Source organism: Silurus aristotelis (genome assembly GCF_946808225.1).
Source record: "Silurus aristotelis genome assembly, chromosome: 29".
Classification (NCBI taxonomy): domain Eukaryota; kingdom Metazoa; phylum Chordata; class Actinopteri; order Siluriformes; family Siluridae; genus Silurus; species Silurus aristotelis.
The window spans coordinates 2,756,536-2,780,453 of NC_139602.1; the positions used below are offsets into that span (position 1 = coordinate 2,756,536).

The 23,918-nt window shown below is 39.6% G+C and overlaps 1 protein-coding gene and 2 pseudogenes across 3 annotated transcripts in view; 2 read left to right on the top strand and 1 right to left on the bottom strand.

Annotated features, from left to right (window-relative positions):
* LOC310722481 (uncharacterized protein) overlaps positions 1–23,918 on the bottom strand; it is a 211,760-nt gene that overhangs the window by 46,920 nt on the left and 140,922 nt on the right. The window lies entirely within an intron of this gene.
* On the top strand, positions 6,439–21,048 carry LOC310722584 (ribose-phosphate pyrophosphokinase 1 pseudogene; annotated as a pseudogene). The gene is made up of 2 exons (XR_014538309.1): positions 6,439–7,755; positions 20,741–21,048. The product of XR_014538309.1 is annotated as a ribose-phosphate pyrophosphokinase 1 pseudogene (transcript).
* Positions 19,563–20,734, top strand: LOC310722585 (ribose-phosphate pyrophosphokinase 1 pseudogene; annotated as a pseudogene). The gene has a single exon. The product of its transcript is annotated as a ribose-phosphate pyrophosphokinase 1 pseudogene (transcript).

Here is a 23,918-nt window from a genome sequence, read left to right on the forward strand (position 1 = left end):
CCTGAAGCCCAGGAGTGGAGAGGAAGCCGCCTGGGGACCCTGGAGCGGAGAGAAAGCCGCCTGGGGACCCTGGAGCGGAGAGAAAGCCGCCTGGAAACCCTGGAGCGGAGAGGAGCTCGCCTGGGGACCCTGGAGCGGAGAGGAGCTTGCCGGGAGGTCCTGGGACGAAGCCGAGCTCCCTTCAGGACTCTGGAGCGGAACCGAGCTCTCGGGGACTCTCTGGAGCGGAACCGAGCCCTCAGGGACTCTCTGGAGCGGAAACGAGCTCTCGGGGACTCTCTGGAGCGGAACCGAGCTTTTGGGGACTCTCTGGAGCGGAGCTGGGCTCTCCCTGGAGACCTGGAGCGGAGCTGGGCTCTCCTTGGAGACCTGGAGCAGAGCTGAACCCACCCGAAGGTTTTGGAGCAGGATGGAGAGCTCCTGGAGGTCCTGTAAGGAAACGGAGCCAGCCTGGATATCCTGGAGCACAGCGGAGATCCCTTGGAGGACCTTCGGCGGAGCGGAGCTGTCCTGGAGGGCCTGGAGCAGCGCGGTGACCTCCTAAAAAACTCTGATGAGGAGCGGCGTTCTCGAAAGCGGGGGAGAGAAGATGGAGATCAGCCGTGGTTATCCCGAGTCCCCTGGTGAGAAGCTGGAGGAACCTGGCGCATGAGCTGTCCTTGCCTTCAGTCGTGCTCCACAGCTCTCTGGCAAGGGAGAGAGATTCCTCAGGCAGCAGAGACATGTGGAGCGCGATTTTCGCTTCTTCTGTGGGATAACTTCCGGGTTTTCCCGGGGGCGGAGCTTGGCTGCCGCACCTCCGAGGCTCGGCTCGCGCCGGGACCACGGCGTTAATTCGATCATGTCCTTTCTTCTTTTTGCCCCTTTTTTTTTTTTTTTGTCCGTATATTCCTTTTTAAGGGTTCATTATTCTGTTAGACGTGGTGTGGAGGCGGAAGCCGGAGTTACGGCAAACAAAAACTTTATTTAACAAAGGCAGAGCCAACAAAAAATATCAGCATAGATCGGGATAATCCAGCAAACGGCAGTCCAATATTAACATCCACGGTGCGTTATCGAGGAAGCGCGGCGCGGAGGAAGCGCGGCGCGGAGGAAGTGACGGAAGTCCAAGGTGCGCTGGGGAAGGAAAACGCAGCCGTGGAGTGAGCGAGGAGTCCGGGAGGAGAAGGTATGTAGCAGGTGCAGCATACACACGACCACACATGAACACATACAATATCGGAACGCGAGTGTGGGTGAGTGAGCGGTTTATATGGGAGCCGGGAGTGATTGAGTAACACGCTTCAGCTGTGCATGATTTGCGCTGCGAGCTTGGGAGCACGCGGAGGCAATGACAGCATCTAAATGGAGGCGTGGCAGGTGGATTCTTGATACTTTACTCTTTATGTTAAAGGTAAAACATTTAAATACACAATAAAAGTTGATATTTATTGTAAAAGCAGACTTTCCTGATCCTTCAAATGAATTATAGTTACAAATGTAATAAAATATTTACTCCATTTATCATAACTAAAGGGGAATTTAAATTTAGGAGTCATATATTGTGACACATCAATATCAAGTTATAAATGACAATAAATACTGATTATAAAAATCAGACTGAAACTGTCAGGATCTTCCGGGCACACAGCACGCCTCCCGGTATTTAAGGACACACAAAACTTTAGCTCGGGGCCAGATTCTGATCCTGCTCCCTGTTCTGCGCTAAACTGTGTTTTTTTGTTGTTGACTGTTTGTGTTTCTGCTCTGCCCTTCATAGTTCTGTTTGCTGGTTTTTGGATTGTTTGCCTGTGTTTTGACCCTGGACTGTTTATCACTCACTTGTGAAATAACGTGATGCGTGCAGTAATACTCAGCAGGTCAGAAGCCAAAATCCATTGGATACTAGACTATTTTGAACGCAATATATTTAGAATGTACTGTACACTTAAAAGAAATAAACGTGAGATAATGGAAATGCTTATTTTGTTCAGATTTTCCAGGCAATTAAATGGTTTCTTGGTGATTTTCATAATAGAAAATTGTGAGAAGTATATAAGTATTCTGATTCTGGTAACACACATAACCGCACTTAATTACACTGAACAGTGAGTAATAGGAAAGTATCTTCTGCTGCTTCTGTTATATATATATATATATATATATATATATATATATATATATATAACAGAAGCAGCAGAAGATACTTTATATATATATTTATATATATATATATATATATATATATATATATATATATATATATATATATATGTATATGTGTGTGTGTGTGTGCGTGTGCGTGTATCTGTGTGCGTGTGCGTGTGTGTGTGTGTGTGTTTTGTGTCTTTTTCTTTTCGATTGTGTCTAATTCTGCTTTATATATCGCTCTTACTGACACTTGCTACTTAACTGACCCAGCTGGAGAAGACTGGAAGTAAATATACCAGTATTCTAGAATACAAAATGAATGAAATGTATATAGACACATTCTTGTATATTACAGTGATGCTGAGAACATATATTATAGCAAGCACAAGATTGTCTATATTCAGTTGTTTTGTGAATTTTATACATGTTACAATTAAATGACAGATTCACGCATATGCATGTGGGATTTTTTTTTTACTACTGAGGGTATTGCCTTTTATTCACTAACACGTTCATTATATGTTTCAGTGTTTGTTTTATATCTTATGAGTTATTATTCTTGTACCAGGGTAAGAAATTCTTGGTAAGAAAACTGTTTCGTGTAAAAAGGCTGATATAGAAGTTCTTGTTTTTGACATTTTTTTGTCAAAATAAAAAAGATGATTGTGGAATCTTAGAAGGAATGTGAGTGTGTTTTTAACCTGGCTTTTGTGTATTTTTTTACAACAGTCCTTATAGTTGCACATTGTTTTTTAACACACAGGTCTGAACAGTGGACTATTTTCCAAAATTCATTTGGTTTTCACATAAATTCACCTTCCAGCAAATCTCTGTATATCAACGGCAAGTGTTTCTTAACTGCGGAGTTAAACAAAGAATAAATTAAACACAATTATGTTTTTTGGAATGTATTTCAAATTCAATAGTAAAAAAATGCAATAAATAATTAATCACATCTGATACCCAGAAGAAGAAGACTTTTTTGTGTTATGTGTTCTTAATATACCTCTAACCCTTAATTGTTCTTGTAACATTCCCCCTACCCTCTATTCTTCTCTCAGTGTTCTACTGCTGCCCCTAGATGGACACTACATGTATTTTTATTCAAACTTCTGGTGTGTTTACAGGCCTGAGTTTTCACCCTGGAAGCATGTCTCACCTAGATATTCATGAGGCCTTATTCCCAATGAACCCTGCTCTGATCCAGACTCAGCAACAAAGACTGCATTTACTCATCACCTGAAACAGATTATCTGTCCTCTGCTGCCAATTTTACACCTAATTCACTTAATAAAGGCACATTCTTTTTAATGACTGAATTTGTATCACCAGACATTCAGCTGGTTCTTTATCTATTTGCTGAACATCTTCAATTCTAAATTATTTCTGGCCTCATTAATTGTTTTTGGCTTCTCTGGAAGTAATTTCATGTTAGCGAATGCATGAACACATTAAAGATATCAGTTATAAACCAGCTTTGTTGAATTCTTTAATGCTTTGGGTCTGAAATTGTGGATTCTTTTCCTATAAGATTGACACTGATTTGGTTGCGAGGATTTTTCAACAGGCTCGTTTAATGTCATTGTTTTTTATATAGACAGAAGTCACACATGGGGATGTCTTCACTGCTTTAGGATTTCTCTGTAACATTACAAGCTGCTTTTTTGCTTTGTTTAGGCTTTATTTCAAGGAAAGACAAGAATAGAGGCTGGGGAGGAAATGATTATAGCAGAGCTAAAATTAATGGAAATACAGGAACCGGTTTGCGGATGTTCGACCGCATTAAATGTATTTTTAACAAATTAAAGGTATTGTTATCATTCATTCTTTCAATTCGTAAATTTGCTAAAAAAAGTTATGCAAGCTTGCAGAGCTAAGGAACTCTGATAAAAGAATAATATTAATAATATTGATAATAATAATAATAACAATAATAAGAAGAATCTCCAGACATTAAGAACCCGAAAAAAACTTTCTTTAGCCATTTATTTACATACATTTTTTTTTTTCTTTTTCAGATACAGTTTCAATGACAACTTCACATTTTAAACTTCATGTAAGCATTGAAACAAAAAATATATAACAATTTATTATTAAAAACAACACATTAAATATGGATAATTATATATATATATATATATATATATATATATACTAATACTATGTTCAAGTTTGAACTGAAGTTCAGACTGAAACACTCACAAATCTCAAAATAAAATGTTGACATAAAATTGACACTTTTTTAATCCAAGTGGTGTAAAAAACAATTTATAATTGAAAGTTTGGGTGAAAAGAGGAGCACATTAGAGTACTTTTAATGGTAAAGAATTTATCTTAGCAAGATGGAAACGAAGTTCAGATTATTTTTTCAGACACTTGATTATTTTTTTTGCTGATAACTTTACATGTGTTTCAGCTAATGGAATGATTCTTTGTGAAAAAATTTACTTTGACAAATGTTTTGAAAAATGATGGTAAACATTTTGCTACGTCAGCAGTTTTCACTTTATACAAATACAGTAAAACCCTATTGTACGAGCAAACGAAGATACGAGCGACCTTACTGGCAAAATATCAAAGGCACGAGCAAACCCACAGTCCAACGTGGTTTTACTGTTCATCCTGTGGTGTTGTTCGGGCTGAAGAAAGCCACTAAGTATAAGTGCTGTAAAAATATATAAGATCAATATTTTATTCCACTTTTTTCACTTAAATCTGTTAATCAACCTCAGTTCTGATCAAAACTACTATGTTTTTTATCCAGGATTTTTTTTTTTTTTAATTGCCAATTGAATTAGTGATGTCACAGATATGGGGGAAAAAACCGTGACTAAAATTTGATATAAAAAGTGTAACAGACTTTATTTAATTCTGTTATGCTGCACAAATTTTGGATCAACTGGCGCTCATTGTATGTGTGTAATCCATTTTTCCCCTTTGGGGGTTTGCCATAGATAGGGTATGCGCACTTGGGGTACTAGAGTGTCAACGGTATTTGGCTGGAGGATATGGTGTGTGTGTAATAAAGATGTGAAGAGAACAACACTAAAGGATGAATCCTGGAACCGCGAACAAGTGTCAAGAAAATAATAGACATTGAAATTCTAAATAAGAATGATTTAAAAGATTGAGCAAACCTATAAAGGAAAATGTTGAATGGGTGTTTGAATATGGAAGATGATTAAAAATTGCACTGATGTTTGGAGTGAATTTGCCTTTAATTCTTTTTTTAAAAAGTACACAGTAAAATGACTTTTATATAGTAATTTTATACATTTTATAGAGTATTATACAGGGACACCTCAAATAAGAATTATTTGAAAGATGGCGCGAACCTTTAAAGAAAAATGTTTTATGAGTGTTTGAATGCGAATCGCTGAAGATTTGCACCTGGCCAGCATTGACGTCGACCTGGCAACTGAGCTCCACCAACACACAAGGTTTTGTGTCCTAAATAAGTAAATAATATAATTCAATAAATAATAATCTTCCTTGAATAAAAATTTCTTATCAAAGTTGAAGCGTTTATATAATGAGTAGTTTATGAGTAAAATGTATGTCTGTAATATGTTCGTGTTTATGATCTCCAGATCAGAGGCAATACGAGGACCTCCTAATTGTCCTCGATACCAATATTTTTTTTTCACCACCTAGAATTTGTGAATCAAATTCTCTCAACTGGACTTGGAGGTAAAATACAGTGGTTACCAATATCGGGTCATGCATTTCACAACCAGGCCTTTAGGGGTGTCCTGAATGAAGGAATTAACCTCTTAATGGCATCATTATGTCGATGTTATTGGACGCCTGCTAGATGGACTTCGGAGTGGCCAAATCCAAGTCAGCTTCAAGTAACATGGAGTTTATGCTAAGGAAAAAAAAAGCCTTACTGAACTACATGATATGACTGCTGAAATCTGATTGGATAGAAACTCGAATGTAAACCTTCAATCGGTGCCACAGCAACAGAAACTCTATAAAAGGAAAAATAATGGACTATTGGGAGAAATTTTTAAAGCATATTTATTGACAAAAATATTAAAATGTATTATATGTATTTTCAAAACTCATTACCAACAGTTAAATGTTTTATTTTTTTTTCTGTAAGTAAGGATTTCCATTCAGTTGTATATCCACGCTTCACCACTAGAGACAGACATACAGTTTACCAACCATGAAAAGTTACCTATGACATCACAGTGCACTGTTCTCCATCAAGAGTATAAAAGGCCAGAAGGCGTGTGTCTGTGTGTGAGATCTCGTGCCTTATCGGAGAAGATGTTAACAAGATTCAGCTAGACACAATCGGACCGACACACCAGCCTCAGTCTGCTCAAGCAGAAGTCGTTGTTCTAGAGAAGACTTTCTGTCCTGACACTCTCGGTTGTGCACCACGTCAGGCCCTGGAACACGAAACGATGCTGAATATTAAGATTTTCAGCGGGAGCTCCCATCAGGATTTGTCTCAGAAAATAGCCGACCGGCTGGGACTCGAGTTGGGGAAGGTCATCTTGAAAAAATTCAGTAACAAGGAAACGTGTGGAGATCGGAGAAAGCGTACGTGGCGAGGACGTGTACATTGTGCAGAGTGGCTGTGGCGAGATCAACGACAACTTGATGGAGTTGCTGATTATGATCAACACCTGCAAGATAGCATCAGCTTCCCGTGTCACCGCAGTCATACCCTGTTTCCCTTACGCTCGGCAAGACAAGAAGGATAAGAGCCGAGCGCCAATCTCTGCCAAGCTGGTGGCCAACATGCTGCTTATCGCAGAAGCAGATCATATCATTACCATGGATCTGCATGCCCCTCAGATACAGGGCTTCTTTGACATACCTGTGGACAACCTGTACGCTGAGCCTGCTGTGCTGAAGTGGATTAAGGAAAATATTCCTGAATGGAAAAACAGCACCATTGTCTCTCCAGATGCTGGAGGAGCTAAAAGGGTCACGTCTATAGCTGATCGACTGAATGTTGACTTTGCCCTCATTCACAAAGAAAGAAACAAGGCTAATGAGGTGGATCACATGGTGTTGGTGGGAGACGTGAAAGACTGCGTGGCTATCTTAGTCGACGACATGGCTGACACATGTGGCACCGTCTGCCATGCCGCTAACAAGCTATTATCAGCTGGTGCCACCAAGGTGTACCCCATCTTTACTCATGGCATTTTCTCAGGGCCTGCCATATCGCGCATCAACAATGCCTGCTTTGAAGCTGTAGTCGTGACCAACACCATTCCACAGGAAGAAAATATGAAGCATTGTCCTAAAATACAGGTCATCGACATTTCAATGATCCTTGCAGAAGCTATTCGGAGGACCCACAACTGCGAGTCTGTCTCGTATCTCTTCAGTCATGTCCCCTTGTAACCTCTTCTCAGTGCATATCCCTTTTTTGTGCTTTATTACCAAAAGAAGAAAGAAAGAAACAAGGAAGCCTGACCCCAAGACCTCAGTAAACTGATTGAGACCCCAAAGAAAATTAGCCTTCTGTGAAATCCTGGCACCCAGTGTACCTGTCTGAGCTGTTCATCACTAGTTGAGGATTCTAGCAAGTCTTTAAAAAGACTGTGAACATTTAGTTCCTAGTCTTAAACGCATTCTGTTTAGTACCTTACACGGGTTCCAACTTGCTCGACTAGATGCTTGACCATTCGGGTGACAATCTGTTACATTTTAATTTATTTGGGTTTGATTTGTATAAGTTAATTGGAATACATGTATCTACACAGGCAAGAAAAGTCAAGTTAGTTGAGTGAGATTGTTTCCTTTCTGTTCGATTTTTATCATGCCCAAACGAAACTTAATTCTTGGAGAGGTTTTCCATACGACCTGCTATGCCCGTGGTGCCTTTCTGATATCAGGGAAGAAGAAATACACAGCACACAGAATGCATGTTCTTCTTCTTCTGTTTATTGCAGGTAGCAGAACGTATATATACACATACAGAGAAAAGGCTGTCCTAAACTTGTTTCCTGTTTAGACAAGAGGATATACTAGCCGGAGATGTGTGAGCCCAGATAAGACTCCCTGTTTACCTTACAGACTAACATCGTAAATATTCTATAGACACTGAACAGACAAAGGGATGTGTGTGAGATAGTGTGAAAACCATCTTAACACTAACAATGGCCACTTTAAATCATTTATGATTTACCATCACACACCAAAACATAGGATGTTCATCCTTGGAACAGAATCGGTGACAAACTGCAAATGAAAAGATAAAGACAAACAAAAGCATACTGATTCCATTTCATTATTTTCCTACATGCATATAATCCTTCATCATCACCACTCCAATCGAGGCCTTTATGGCCTGTCTTACCATCGTCATCAAACATGGCAACATACAAAGTACAATTCCAACAATCAATACAAGAATCATTCCTAAAACAATATAGTGTTCAACACTTGTAAACAAACTTTGTTCAGCAGTTGTTTCACGTTCTCCAAGACATCATGAGACATTTGTTTCTCAGTGCTTGTTTAAAATGTCTATTAGCAGTATTATAAGGTATACGCAACAGTCTACTCTCTGAATAATGTGTTCAAGAGAATAAGAAAAATTCTGAGTCTAGTTACAACTATGCACATATTGTTATAGAAATTAGACCTAGAGCAGGTATCAGGTTAAGCTAAACTAAACAGTTCAGATGAGTCAGAACAGTGAGTCAGATCTTCACCCCGGCGGTGGCCCCCTTTCTACTATAAAGAAAGGATCTTTCCGTGGGCTCTCAACTGTTTCAGCCCTGAATACTCACTTAGGTAGGCTTCTTAGGCCAAAAGTTGTGTTACTTTAGAAGCAAAAGGTGTGCAGTTATCACTTTTAATCACACTAGTAATACCAAACCTAGAGATGATCTCTTTTGTTAATTCTCTGTCGCACATGCAAATGCTTCTGGCCACTTACTGAATCTGTATAACTATACAGATCTGTTCTATCTGTTCAACTTTAACCAACAGGTATCTCAAATTTCCTACAGGTGGCATATGTGTAACTATGGCCACTTTGGCAGGGAGTTAAAGAGCTTTTAAAAAGTCGTCTATAAGATTAAAATGTGCTATGGGCTTTCCATCAGCTGTTTTAAAGTCTCTTTGCTTCCATGTTTTGGCAAAATCATGCACAACACCATAAGCATACTTAGAATCAGTGTATATAGTCACTACTTTACCTTCAGACAACTGACATGCTCTTGTTAGTGCAACCAACTCTGCAGCTTATGCTGATGTGTATGGTAATGATTTAGATTCAACTATTACATCAGGTAATCTTACAACCGCATATCCACATAAATACACATCATCAGAAGGTTTTGAACATGAACATCTACATATAGACAATCCCCCTCTTCCAGGGCCGTATCTAAAAGATCGGGCCTACAAGAGGTCTCTTGTTCAATGTGTTCAAGGCAATCATGTGCGTCTTCAAAACCATCTAAGTCAATATCATCTAGCAGATCACGCAAAGCTACTACAGCTGAATGCGGCTTAGAAGAAGCCTTAATAGTTAAGTTTTCCGTTGCCAAGAGTGTGGTTTCATAACCAGATCTACGTTGTGCTGTCATATGTTGTGTAAAATAGCTGTTACCTGATGTGAGGTGTACAGTATTAAAGGATGTGACAGCACCGTTTTCTCAGCATCCCAGACCATCAGAGTCGCAGCAGCCACTGCACGCAAGCACAAAGGCAACCCTTGTGCTATGTTGTCTAAAGATTTGGAAAGATACGCAACAGGGCGATATCTGTCACCGTGTTCCTGGGCTAGGATCCCTGCAGCCGTACCACCACGTTCGTGCACATAGAGGTGAAAAGGTTTAGCATAATTCAGCTGACGAGTCAACAAAACCCTGAGGAAGACGGGTCCAGGTGAATTGACGTCCCCTATAGGTAAATGTGAAAAGCGTCTGCGTCTCTAAGGCCAAAGGGACACTGAAAAAAGCAGAACAAAGATCAATCACAGTAAAAAATCTGTGAGCCGCTGGTATAGAGTTACCAATGGTAGCTACATCGGGCACCGAAGGAGCTAACGGAATAACTATTTTATTAATCTCACGTAAATCTTGTGTTAACCTCCAGCATTTCTTATCTGCCTTCAAGACGGGATTAATCTGTGTTTTACGGTGAATGTGTCTCGATCAAAACACCTTGTGACAATAAATTGTCAATAACTGGAGCAATGCCAACATTCTTCTCTTTCGACAGTGGATATTGTTTAACAAAAATTGGATGGTTTGTTTTATGAGTGCATGATACGGTTTTACCTGGATTAAACCTGCCTCATCTTTGAGAGAGGCCCATAATTTAGGGTTAACTTCACCTAAATTTGGTTCATCAGGCAGGACCTCTGTGGCTCGGTTGAGAGCATGAGGACAGAAGAAAAAGACAGTGAAACATTGGTTTCAAAAAACAGAATTTCCATTCCCATTTTGTGCATCATATCTCTTTCTAAAAGGTTTAAAGGCGAGTTTGGAATTATTGTAAAGCTACGACAAAAATTAGTACCAGTCGGTGTCACCACAGGCAAAAGGTGAGTTACAGGACATGAAATTGGAAATCTATCTATTCCCTAATAGATGAACGTCCCCTTTTTCCTAGGACCTCCTCCTTGAGTTTTGTGCTGAGGCTGGAATGCACCACTTCCTGTTGCAGTGCAGAGCATAACGGGTTAACAAAACCTGGAGCATAGTAAAAACCTCTAGCAGCATCTAAATCTCTAGGAAAAAGTATCACCAGGTTGATCGCAGTCTTCAAACAAAAAAGGCAATCCAGTCTATCCAATTGGATCACAAATTTTGTAAGTTAGGAGAAAAAAATAGACTATAAAGCCAAAACAAGATTGAAGTCTTTTGAAAAATTTTAAAAGCCTTTTCAAAATGTCCGTTTTCCTTTAGTTCCTATTCTCTTTTCTCTCACTTTTTTTTTTTTTTTTTTTAAACAATTAATTTTTCATTTATCTATTTTTTTCGGGCATATAAATTATTGTGGATTCTTTCGGATACTTCAGACAATATCACCTATATTAGACAGACCATAAAAAACGTCTTCTAATCTTGCATCTTACATCTAAGGTGAGGAAACCAATGTCGCGACAAAATCATCCCACCAAAGGAAATTATCATTAATTAAACAATCAATGCATAACCAAGACACGAACACATATGCAGCCCTATTGGCTGGCATACGGGACAATCCCCGCAAACAAGGAAGTATCTTAAAACTTACCTTGATGCGTGATTTCCCTTTTTGGATATTGCCGAAAGTATCTCGCTTCTGACACCAAAACTGTTAGATTTTTATCATGCCCAAACGAAACTTAATTCTTGTAGGGGTTTTCCATACGACCTGCTATGCCCGTGGTGCCTTTCTGATATCAGGGAAGAAGAAATACACAGCACACAGAATGCATGTTCTTCTTCTGTTTATTGCAGGTAGCAGAACGTATATATACATACAGAGAAAAAGCTGTCCTAAACTTGTTTCCTGTTTAGACAAGAGGATATACTAGCCGGAGATGTGTGAGCCCAGATAAGACTCCCTGTTTACCTTAAAGACTAACATCGTAAATATTCTATAGACACTGAACAGACAAAGGGATGTGTGTGAGATAGTGTGAAAACCATCTTAACACTAACACTTTCCTTCTTCCTTTTTTGTTTGTTTTAGTAGACGCTGGGGGATCGTAACTTGGGGTCTCTGCAGGCTGGAGCTTCCTTGGTAGTTTTCTTTTTCCATGTTTTTTTTTTTTTTTATTTAAATGTATTGTTCTGAAATAATTTAGCCATACTTTCTTAGAATCCATCAAGTATTATGTTTTAATTTTATATATGTTGAGTTTCTATTATTTTTCATTTCAAACTTGCTTAAGTTGTTCTTATTAAAGAACTGTGACAAAAAAAAATTAATAAAATTATATATATATATATATATATATATATATATATATATATATATATATATATATATATATATATATATATATATATATAAATAAATAAAGGCAAGAACACCATCACTAAGCAAAATTTGTATTTGTCTGAACACAGAACAGTATTCCACTTTGCCTAAGTACATTTTAAATTAGCTTTGGCCTACAGAGGATGTTTCTGGATGATTATCATGCACGAAGAAGGCATGCGTGAATGAGTTTTACCCTGCATTTGTGGATGACATGGCAAACTGTGTTTACAGACAATGACTTCTGGCGGTGTTAATAAGCGCATGCTGTGATTTGCATTTCCAATCATGGCTGGTTTAAATGCTGTGCTGCCTGAGGGCCTGAAGATCATAAGCATCCGATAGCGATATTGACGGTGGTCTAATGGTTAGGATGCGGTGCTCTCACCGCTGCAGCCTGGGTTCGATCCCCGGTCAGGGAACCTACCCAAGCCATTAGGGTTGCACAAGCTTACGGTGCACTCTTAGTGCCGGTCCCAAGCCCGGATAAATGGGGAGGGTTGCATCCAGCGTAAAAACGTGCCAAACCGAACATGCGGATGATCTGCTGTGGCGACCCCTAATGGGAGAAGCCGAAATAAAGTTACCTATTGTACGAGCAAACTTGCTCGCAAAATTTTACCCTGCTTCACGAGCAAATTTCGAAGGCACGAGCAAACCCACGCTGCCGGTTCCCCGTTTTCGGCGGAGGGTCGCATCAGTCTCTTAGTTAATGACGTATCACTCGGTCGCTCTCGTTGTTTTAAACTTTTTTTAGTTTAATATTTTTATTTCACTAGAAATCTTGAAAAATGTCTCCCAAGTAAATCAGTGATTGTGCTGTGAAAACGAAAGTAAATAGAAATACCATGGAAACCGAGGAGGTTACGAGCGTGATGTGCATCTCACACTCGCAATCAACCACTACCACATGGGTAAGAATGCGAGAAACAGAGGCGGAAGCCGAAGTCAAAGCAAACAAAGTTTATTGAGAAGCAGTCTGTGTAATATCCAAAGGAGCACGTAGGAGATGCGCGCCGCTAACCACAAGCACGGGAGAATCGTGACATGTACAGCCAAACCATTGATAATAACAAACAGCGAGTGAGGGTGAATGAGGGGTTTATATATGGTTGGGTGATGAGTGCTAAACGAGAGTTAGGTGTGTGTGCGGGCGGGGCACGCACTGGAGAAGAATCAGGGAGCTCCCTGACAGTAAGTGTTAAATTATGTTTACATTACGGTAATTTGCGGTGTATTTGTTTGTTAAAATAGGCTACAATTACTTTTTAAGTGCAGAAATAAGCGATCGAATGAGATCTCGGAACGGATTAAATCACTTTTACATTCATTCTTATGGGGAAAATCAGTTCGAAAGTACGAGCAAATGGGCCTGCGAGCAATTTTCAAGAACGAATTATGCTCGTCCAACGGGGTTCCTTCCTCTTGGGTTAGGGTCGGCCCGTTTTTAGGTTTATATGCACAGAAGTACTACATAAATTTGTTTCATTATATTAAACATTTTGAAACAATAATTAGTGCCAAAACTGAAATCATAGACAAACTGTCAGCTCACTTATACAGTCAACTAACTTCCAACCCTGTAAGCTTTAGTTAGGGGCTTCTCTCGTTGCCTGTTTGTCGCCTTCCCCGAACAAACAAACAAAACGGACATGTCCAGACATGTAAGACATGCATAAGACCAATTCAGTTTAGAGTTGGTGACTTGCAGAGTGCATATCTCCAGGTTGCATATAAAAAACGAGAAGCCAAGCTCTCGATCATCCCTTTGCTGAAAATGAGGCAGACGACACAGAGAAGCATCACGATACAGATGAGCAGGTTTCTGAGAAGGAAGACAATGTAGAGTAACCAGAAGACACAGACACATCTGATGGGGAGGTCGCCGATGCTGAAGCTGCTTCCGCTCCTGCTGAAACATTAAAATCCAAAAATGGTAACATCAGCTGAAGCTCAGTACCTCCTAAATTACAAGGCAGGGTAACTGCTGCAAATGTCATCAAAAAGACCCCTGGGACCACTAGGTTTGCGGTAATGAGAGTAAGTGACATCAAGACATGTTTTGATTGGGGGGGGGGGGGGTGTAGTCTGTAAAAGCAAAATTTGCTTTTACGGACTACACCTCTGTTGTTTTATATTGTCCATAAATAAATAAATAAATGTGGTACTTATTTCCACTTTTCACAAAGATGCAGCTGTGTCATCAGGAAGTGAGAAAAAAGCCCATACTTATCCTGGACTATAATAAAAACAAAGGAGGAGTGGACAACCTGGATAAGCTGACTGTCACCTACACTTGCCAACGAATGACCAGGAGATGGCCAATGGTTGTAACATCCTAGATGTGTGTGCATACAATGCATTTGTGTTGTGGACCCACATCCACCTAGGGTGGAACTCAACCAAAAATTTTTTCTTGAGGAGCTAGGAAGTTCCCTAGTCGAGACGCACATTGAGTGAAGCTGAGACCCAACCTTGGTCAGAGAGCTGCAAAATTCACCTAGCACTCTATCCATGCCATCAGCAACTCAAGGAGCATCAGCACCAGCATCCTTCTCAGCCAGCCCTGCCTCAACATCAATCAGCACAGCAATAGCCACAACCCCACTGAGGCCACCTGATTCTAAAAGAAAGAGGTGTCAGGTCTGCCCTAGCAATAAGGACAAAAAGACATTGTGCTCCTACTGAAAAAAAAATCTCTGCAAATTTTTGCCACACATGCGTCTAAACACACACCTACACGTGTGTTATTGCAAACAAATACTTTTTTTGGAACTGGTACTTGATTTCCATTGGTTTGCTTGATTGGTTGGTCGACCGCAAATCTATATTTTTTTATTATTACTTGTTCTGATTTTCATTTTGTATTTGAATAAAAGCTCTATTTAAAAATAAATAAATTATAATAATCTTTTATCTTTTTTTTTTTTTTGTAAAAATATATGGGTCAAAATTGACCCGAACACCATAGATGTTACTATAGTTAATGATTTAAAATAAATAAATAAATAAATAAATAAATAAATAAATAAATATATACAGTGGGTACGGAAAGTATTCAGACCCCCTTAAATTTTTCACTTTTTTATTTTGCAGCCATTTGCTAAAATCATTTAAGTTCATTTCTTTTCCTCATGAATGTACACATAGCACCCTATATTGGCAGAAAAACACAGAATTGTTGACACTGTTGCAGATTTATTAAAAAAGAAAAACTAAAATATCACATGGTCCTAAGTATTCAGACCCTTTGCTCAGTATTTGGTAGAAGCCCCCTTTTGATCTAATACAGCCAGGAGTCTTTTTGGGAAAGATGCAACAAGTCTTTCACACCTGGATTTGGGGATCCTCTGCCATTCCTCCTTGCAGGTCCTCTCCAGTTCTGTCAGGTTGGACGGTAAACGTTGGTGGAAAGCTATTTTTAGGTCTCTCCAGAGATGCTCAATTGGGTTTAAGTCATTGCTCTGGCTGGGCCATTCAAGAACAGTCACAGAGTTGTTGTGAAGCCACTCCATCGTTATTTTAGCTGTGTGCTTAGGGTCATTGTCATGTTGGAAGGTAAACCGTCAGCCCAGTCTGAGGTCCAAAGCACTCTGTAGAAGGTTTTCGTCCAGGATATCCCTGTGCTTGGCTGCATTCATCTTTCCCTTGATTGCAACCAGTTGTCCTGTCCCTGCAGCTGAAAAACACCCCCACAGCATGATGCTGCCACCACCATGCTTCATTGTTGAGACTGTACTGAACAGGTGATGAGCAGTGCCTGGTTTTATCCACACATACCGCTTAGAATTAAGGCCAAAAAGTTCTATCTTGGTCTCATCAGACCAGAGAATCTTATTTCCCACCATCTTGGAGAACTCCATGCGGGTTTTCATGTGTCCTGCACTGAGGAGAGGCTTCCGTCGGGCCACTCTGCTATAAAGCCCCACTGGTGAAGGGCTGCAGTGATGGTTGACTTTCTACAACTTTTCGGCCAGCTCTAGGAATGGTTCTGGTCGTCCCAAACGTCTTCCATTTGAGGATTATGGAGGCCGCTGTGCTCTTAGGAACCTTAAGTGCAGCAGAAATTTTTTTGGAACCTTGGCCAGATCTGTGCCTTGCCACAATTCTGTCTCTGAGCTCTTCAGGCAGTTCCTTTGACCTTAATGATTCTCATTTGCTCTGACATGCATTGTGATCTTTAAGGTCTTATATAGACAGGTGTGTGGCTTTCCTAATCAAGTCCAATCAGTATAATCAAAAATTTCTGGACTCAAATGAAGGTGTAGAACCATCTCAAGGATGATCAGAAGAAATGGAGAGCACCTGAGTTAAATATATGAGTGTCACAGCAAAGGGTCTGAATACTTAGGACCATGTGATATTTCAGTTTTTCTTTTTTAATAAATCTGCAAAAAGGTCAACAATTCTGTGTTTTTCTGTCAGTATGGGGAGCTGTGTGTACATTCATTAGGAAGAAGAATGAACTTAAATGATTTTAGCAAATGGCTGCAATATAACAAAGAGTGAAAAATTTAAGGGGGTCTGAATACTTTCCGTACCCACTGTATATATATATATATATATATATATATATATATATATTTTTTTTTTTTTTTTAATTTATTTTAGAGATGTGTTCTAATACCCCGCAGTAATAGTCAGGCAACATAATCTTTTATTTATTTATATAATTCTCGAGGTTAATTTTACCATTTTTTTTTCAATTGAAAGGCCCAGGGGGCCACACCAAAAATATTAAAAGCAATCTTTTCATGAATAAGGAAATCTAACAGAAGAGATAGTAACAGAAAGCTAACATAAGAGGAAGGTTAAAAGAAAAGCCCGGGCAGCTATATATTTTATCCACAACAAACTCAAGAACAACAAACCGCGTCTCTGGGGCCAAACTATGAGAAACGATTTTCAAGCCTCCAGTGAGCTGCTGTATTTGTATTTTTTTTTTTCTTGAAGGAGGCTCCCTGGTGGTCTAGTGGTTATGACGCGGTGCTCTCACCGCTGTGGCCTTGGGTTCGATTCCTGGTCAGGGGACCATCCCCAGCCATTAGGGTTGCACAAGCCAGTGCACTCTTAGTGCCGGATAATTGGGGAGAGTAGTGTTAGGAAGGGCATCCAGAGTAAAAACATGCCAAATCGAAGATGCAGATCATGAATACGGATGATCTGCTGTGGCGACCTCTAATGGGAGAAGCCGAAAGGAAAAAAAAATTTTCTTGTAGGAATTAATGCAGCAGCTCACCACCTGATGGCGCTGTTTGTAAACTCTGTTACAGGCAAAACGAGAACCGACAACAACGATGATAAAATGCTGCATGCAGTACAAGAAGATGAATTCAGAGGGTAATATACTGTGCACGTAAGCTGTGCATCCCAGACATAGAAATGTTCAGGCATCTTTAAGAGGACGTGTCTGTTCTTGTTGTAGAACATCTGGTACTTGCTGTTTGTTTAAAAATGTCACAATCGGCAGCAATTAGTTAAATGTTAAATAATGAAATAAAGAATCCTTTTTGGGCCTGACTGAGGTATTTTATCAAGACATCTGGCGTGAATTGACCTTGGAAGCCTTGCCAGCGGATAGCGCCGTTATCAACACGTACGTGTGTGTGTGTGTGTGTGTGTGTGTGTATATGTGTATATATATATATATATATATATATATATATATATATTATATATATTATATATATATATATATATATATTATATATATATACACACACACACACACACACACCACACACACACATACATACATATACCATCTTATGATGACCATATGACAAAATTGTTCCAATATTCCAATTTTTGCGCAGCAGTCAAACATAGCAGCGTATATGCAGTAAGATACTTTGGGACTAATTTCAGTTGTCTCGGTGTTCGAGAATGTATTTTTTTTCTCTATTTTTGGTGTTTCAAGGCCCAAATTTAGCTCTTGTTTCCCTCTCATTTTTATTGGCATCATCAGGCACACAATGATTTGTCTGGCTCGTTGAAGAGCCTTGAAGAGCAAAGACGTGTGGAATGGTTGGCGGAAAAACAAACTCCAGGAAAGAGAGGCAGAACTGCAAGAGAAGTACAGCCAAGCCAAACAACGCATGCAAAAAGCTGCACTCACCCAAAAAAAGAAAGACTCTAAATGTGGCTAAGGAGAAGAAACTGCAGGATAAATACAGCTTTTGGTAGCCAAGATAGAAGAACTGGAAATTGAGAGTTCTATGACTAAGAAAAATCCCTCGTTTGCGGGGGAGCATGCTCAACTTTGTAGACATCTATCCGAGCTGCAGGAGACACAAAGAGTTTGGGCAGATGCTGATGAGAAACCACACGCTCTCAATGTCTGTACCCAACTCTTTATTCATTACAGGACCTGAGGGCAGCTTCAAAAACCCACAGGAGAAGCAGCACATGCAGGAGTTATCAGAGCTGCAGAGGAGACTGGAGGAACTAGAGAATAGTCAACAGCAACAGCTGCAAGAACTGACTCCTCCTCCGGATCGGGACAGAGAAAAAGACAGACCTTAAGCAACTCATGACAGCCTGGCTGACCTCTGACCTTTCAACGCTTTTGGGACTGGAGCCGTCATAATATTGTGCCACTGTAAACGTGGGTCCATTTGTTGTTTTGTAATTTTTTCTTTTGTTTTCAGAACATAGATGAAGTCTTTCGTCTTCCTGATCCAAACAATTATTATATTACTAACACTGATAAATATTAGCTTTAAAATTGTTTACTAGACCTTCATTCAAGTTAATGGAGTGGGCAAATCCCAGTCAGCTTCAAGAAACATGAAGTTTATTCTAAGAAAGAAAAAAAAAGCCTTACTAAACTACATGATATGACTGCTGAAATCTGATTGGATAGAAACTCGAATGTAAACTTTCAATCGGTGCCACAGCAACTCTTTATATAGTTTCTTTCGGCTTCTCCCGTTAGGGGTCGCCACAGCGGATCCTCCGCACGTTTGATTTGGCATATGTTTTACGCTGGATGCCCTTCCTAACGCAACCCTCCGCAATTTATCCGGGCTTGGGACCGGCACTGAGAGTGGCTGGGGATGGTTCCCTGACCGGGAATCGAACCCGGGTCGCAGCGGTGAGAGCGCTGCATCTTAACCACTAGACCACCAGGGGACCTTACCACAGCAACTCTTTGAAAGGAAGAATAATGGACTATTGAGAGAAATTTTAAAGCATATTTATTGACAAATATATTAAAGTGTATTATATTTTTTTTCAAAACTCATTACCAACAGTTGAAAATTTTGAACAACAGATAATTGTTTTTTTTTATTCTTTAAGAAAGGATTTCCATTCAGGTGAATTTCCACGCTTCACCACTAGAGGCAGACATACAGTTTACCAACCATGACAGGTTACCTATGACATCACAGTGCACTGTTCTCCATCAAGAGTATTAAAGGCCAGAAGGCGTGTGTCTGTGTATGAGATCTTGCGCGCCATCGGAGAGTCGACAATACAACTATAGCGGAAAGACGTTAACAAGGGGATTCAGCATCAGCTAGATACAATCGGACCGACACACCAGCCTCAGTCTGCTCAAGCGGAAGTCATTGTTCTAGAGAAGACTTTCTGTCCTGACACTCTCGGTTGTGCACCACGTCAGGCCCTGGAACACGAAACAATGCCGAATATTAAGATTTTCAGCGGGAGCTCCCATCAGGATTTGTCTCAGAAAATAGCCGACCGGCTCGGACTCGTGTTAGGGAAGGTCGTCACAAAAAAATTCAGTAACCAAGAAACATGTGTGGAGATCGGAGAAAGTGTACATGGCGAGGACGTGTACATTGTGCAGAGTGGCTGTGGCGAGATCAACAACAACTTGATGGAGTTGCTGATTATGATTAACGCCTGCAAGATAGCATCAGCTTCCCGTGTCACCGCAGTCATCCCATGTTTCCCTTACGCTCGGCAAAACAAGAAGGATAATAGCCGAGCGACAATCTCTGCCAAGCTGGTGGCCAACATGCTGTCTGTCGCAGGAGCAGATCATATTATTACCATGGATCTGCATGCCTCTCAGATACAGGGCTTCTTCGACATACCTGTTGATAACCTGTATGCTGAGCCTGCTGTGCTGAAGTGGATTAAGGAAAATATTCCCGAATGGAAAAACAGCACCATTGTCTCTCCAGATGCTGAAGGAGCTAAAAGGGTCACGTCTATAGCTGATCGACTGAATGTTGACTTTGCCCTCATTCACAAAGAAAGAAACAAGGCTAATGAGGTGGATCACATGGTGTTGGTGGGAGACGTGAAAGACCGCGTGGCTGTCTTAGTCGACGACATGGCTGACACATGTGGCACCGTCTGCCATGCCGCTAACAAGCTATTATCAGCTGGTGCCACCAAGGTGTATCCCATCTTTACTCATGGCATTTTCTCAGGGCCTGCCATATCGCGCATCAACAATGCCTGCTTTGAAGCTGTAGTCGTGACCAACACCATTCCACAGGAAGAGAAGATGAAGCATTGTCCTAAAATACAGGTCATCGACATTTCAATGATCCTTGCAGAAGCTATTCGGAGGACCCACAACTGCGAGTCTGTCTCGTATCTCTTCAGTCATGTCCCCTTGTAACCTTTTCTCAGCACATATCCCTTTATTGTGCTTTATTACCAAAAGAAGAGCTCGACTAGCTCGACTAGATGCTTGACCATTCGGGTGACAATCTGTTATATTTTAATTTATTTGGGTTTGATTTGTATAAGTTAATTGAAATACATGTATCTACACAGGCAAGAAAGTCAAGTTAGTTGAGTGAGATTGTTTCCTTTCCTTCTTCCTTTTTTTGTTTGTTTTAGTAGATGCTGGGGAATCGTAACTCGGGGTCTCTGAAGGCTGGAGCTTCCTTGTTAGTTATCTTTTTCCATGTTTTATATATATTTTTAAATTTAAATGTATTGTTCTGAAATAATTTAGCCATACTTTCTTAGGATCCAAGAATTCTGTTTCACTTTTATAAATGTTGAGTTTCTATTATTTTCCATTTCAAATTTGCTAAATTTGTTCTTATTAAAGAATTGAGACAAAGGAAAAAAAAGTCCAGAACACCCTCAGCAGTGGTCAATCAGCAAAATTTTGATTTGTCTGAACACAGAACAGTATTCCACTTTGCCTCAGTACATTTTAAAAGAGCTTTGGCCTACAGAGGATGTTTCTGGATGATTATCATGCACGAAGAAGGCATGCGTGAACGAGTTTTAACCTGCATTTGTGGATAGCCATGATTTTGCTGATATTTTGTGCTGTAAATGAGGAGATATTGAGGAACATTATTCTAAAATTGTTCCACAACTTTTAGACAGACAGTCTTTCACAGATTGGTGAAGCTCTGCAAATCTAAGCTTCTGAGAGACTCTGCCTCGCTAAAATACACTATTTACAATGTCATCCTGCTGACCTGTTAATTATTTTAATTAGTTGCAAAATATTTTTTTAAGTGTTTAATGTTAATAACTATCGCTTTTTCCAAACTTTTGTTGCCCCGTCACAACTTTAAGTGTTACAACCATCAATTTGAAATGATCTTATTTCATCCTTCCTCAGTTTCAACATTTGATGTTTTATATATTCTATTGTGAATAAACTATAGATTTATGGGAATTGCAAATTGCATTCTGTTTTTATTTACATTTTACACAGTGTCCTGACCTTTTTTTGGAATTGGGGCTACAGTACAACTACTGCAATCGATTCACATTTGAGATTTTTCTACAGCTCTGAGTTTCCATCACTCTTTATACCCTGGGTGGTTCTTCAAGAGCTCGACTCGTTGAAATCAGAAAAAAATGTCAAAGAACCTTAACCTTCCTCTTGTGTTAGGGTCGGCACCGGCCCGTTTTTAGGTTTAAATGCACAGAAGTGCCACACAAATTTGTTTAATTATAATATAAAACATTTTAAAAAAATAATTAAAACCAAAACTGCTCTATGCATGGAACCTACAGATTTATACAGGCAAACCTGCGAGTGGCATGCCTAAGAAAAAACAAGGAAAGTGTGTAGTCCTCGATAATACCCTGAGTGGTTTAAGAGCTCGACAGCAGCTATAGATTTTAATCAGCAATAAACTCAGTGAGCCGCGTCTCTGGGGCCAATCCACGAGAAGCAATTTTTTGTGCTACAGCTCTGGGATTCCCATTACTCCTGATTCTGTGGGTTGTTCTACAGGAGCTCGACTCATTAAAAAGAGGCTGTGCATCCCAGACATAGAAATGTTCAGGCATCTTTAAGAGGACGTGTCTGTTCTTGTTGAACATCTGGAACTTGCTGTTTGTATGAACGTGTCAATATCAGCAATTAGTTTAATGTTAAATAATGAAATATATAATCCTATTTGGGCCAGTCTGAGGCAACCAAACAGCAGCTAGCAACTATGCCCTTAGTCACAATCTGAAGGCCAAGGTTCTTTTACTGATGTTTATTTTACGTAATGGAAGTCAATACCAAGATCAGTGACACCAACACGGTGGAACTGAATAAAAAAAAAAAACATATATTCAGATACAAAGAAAAACACGACTTTAAATTTATACATTAAACAGAAAATAAATCTACATACCACTTTGCCTGCTTGTGAATTAAGAGTGGTAACTTATGTTTTTTTAGTTAGTAAAGAAAACCTTTATAGTACAATAATCATTGCAGCTTTCAATAATCGTGACTTTCCTTGCATGCGGTGACCTGTACAACCAAGTATGATGGGAATACCCAACAACCCAAAACTTGTAATATGCAATAAATCTCACAAAATCAAAAATAGTGTACAGTCAAATATACACTTTTTAGTTACACAATTTTCATAAACAAGGTAAACCATAAAAAAAAATTACCAAAACACATTTAAGTGTCAAGGCGCCATCTTGTGGACATAACATGGCATAAATGCAATTGTTAACGACTGCAGATACAGCAACTGACAGCAAGAATCATACACAATCAATTCCAAACACAGGAAAGTTTGAAAGAATTCCTTACTATTACAGTACTCAAATGTGCTCCTCTTTTCACCCAAACTTTTAATTATAAATGTTTTTTACACTACTTTGGTTTAAAACAAAGAAAAGATCACTTGCCGGACTTTGAATCTCTTTCAGCTTCTCCAATGTTACTCTCCTGCAAGGCACAGGTTTACGATGTAGCCCTAACAGCCAATGAGAGCGCCGCAAAATTTGGTGCTAACCAATCACTGCGGTAAGGGCGGGATTATCTCGATGTGGGTGGGAGTTAGACAAACCAGTTAAGTTTTTTCAATGAATTCAAATACTACTAAATGATAATACAAACAGAAACATATATATATAAAAATAAATACAATACGTTGCTAGCTAGTCGCCGACCGTAACGAGTCTACATGATGCGCTCTGGACTCAAGAATGAAATAAGTGATTATTTTAATTTTAATTTTTTATTTCGATTTGTTTTAGTATATTTTGTTTTTTAATAGTATTTATAGCTCTTACATCATTAGGAGATATGCCTAGTCAATAACAAACAGTAACAACTTACGAAAACGTTTATAGTACGAACGGTCACTCGTTCGCAACTCGTTCGTAACTTGGGGAGCGTCTGTATTCCCTGTGGATTAGTTCGTCATTATGCTGGCGTATTTACTTTCCTCTTCATCGATGATCTGGACCTGTGCTGCTCCAGCTGTGTTCACATGGGATACAGTAGAGTAAGTAACATCAGGCACATTCTGAGGAAAAATCAGAACATGAAAATTATACATAAAATATTAATTCTGTGTCTTTTACTGTTTACTCACGAAGATAAAAATGCAGCTGAACCCAAGCCCACATGT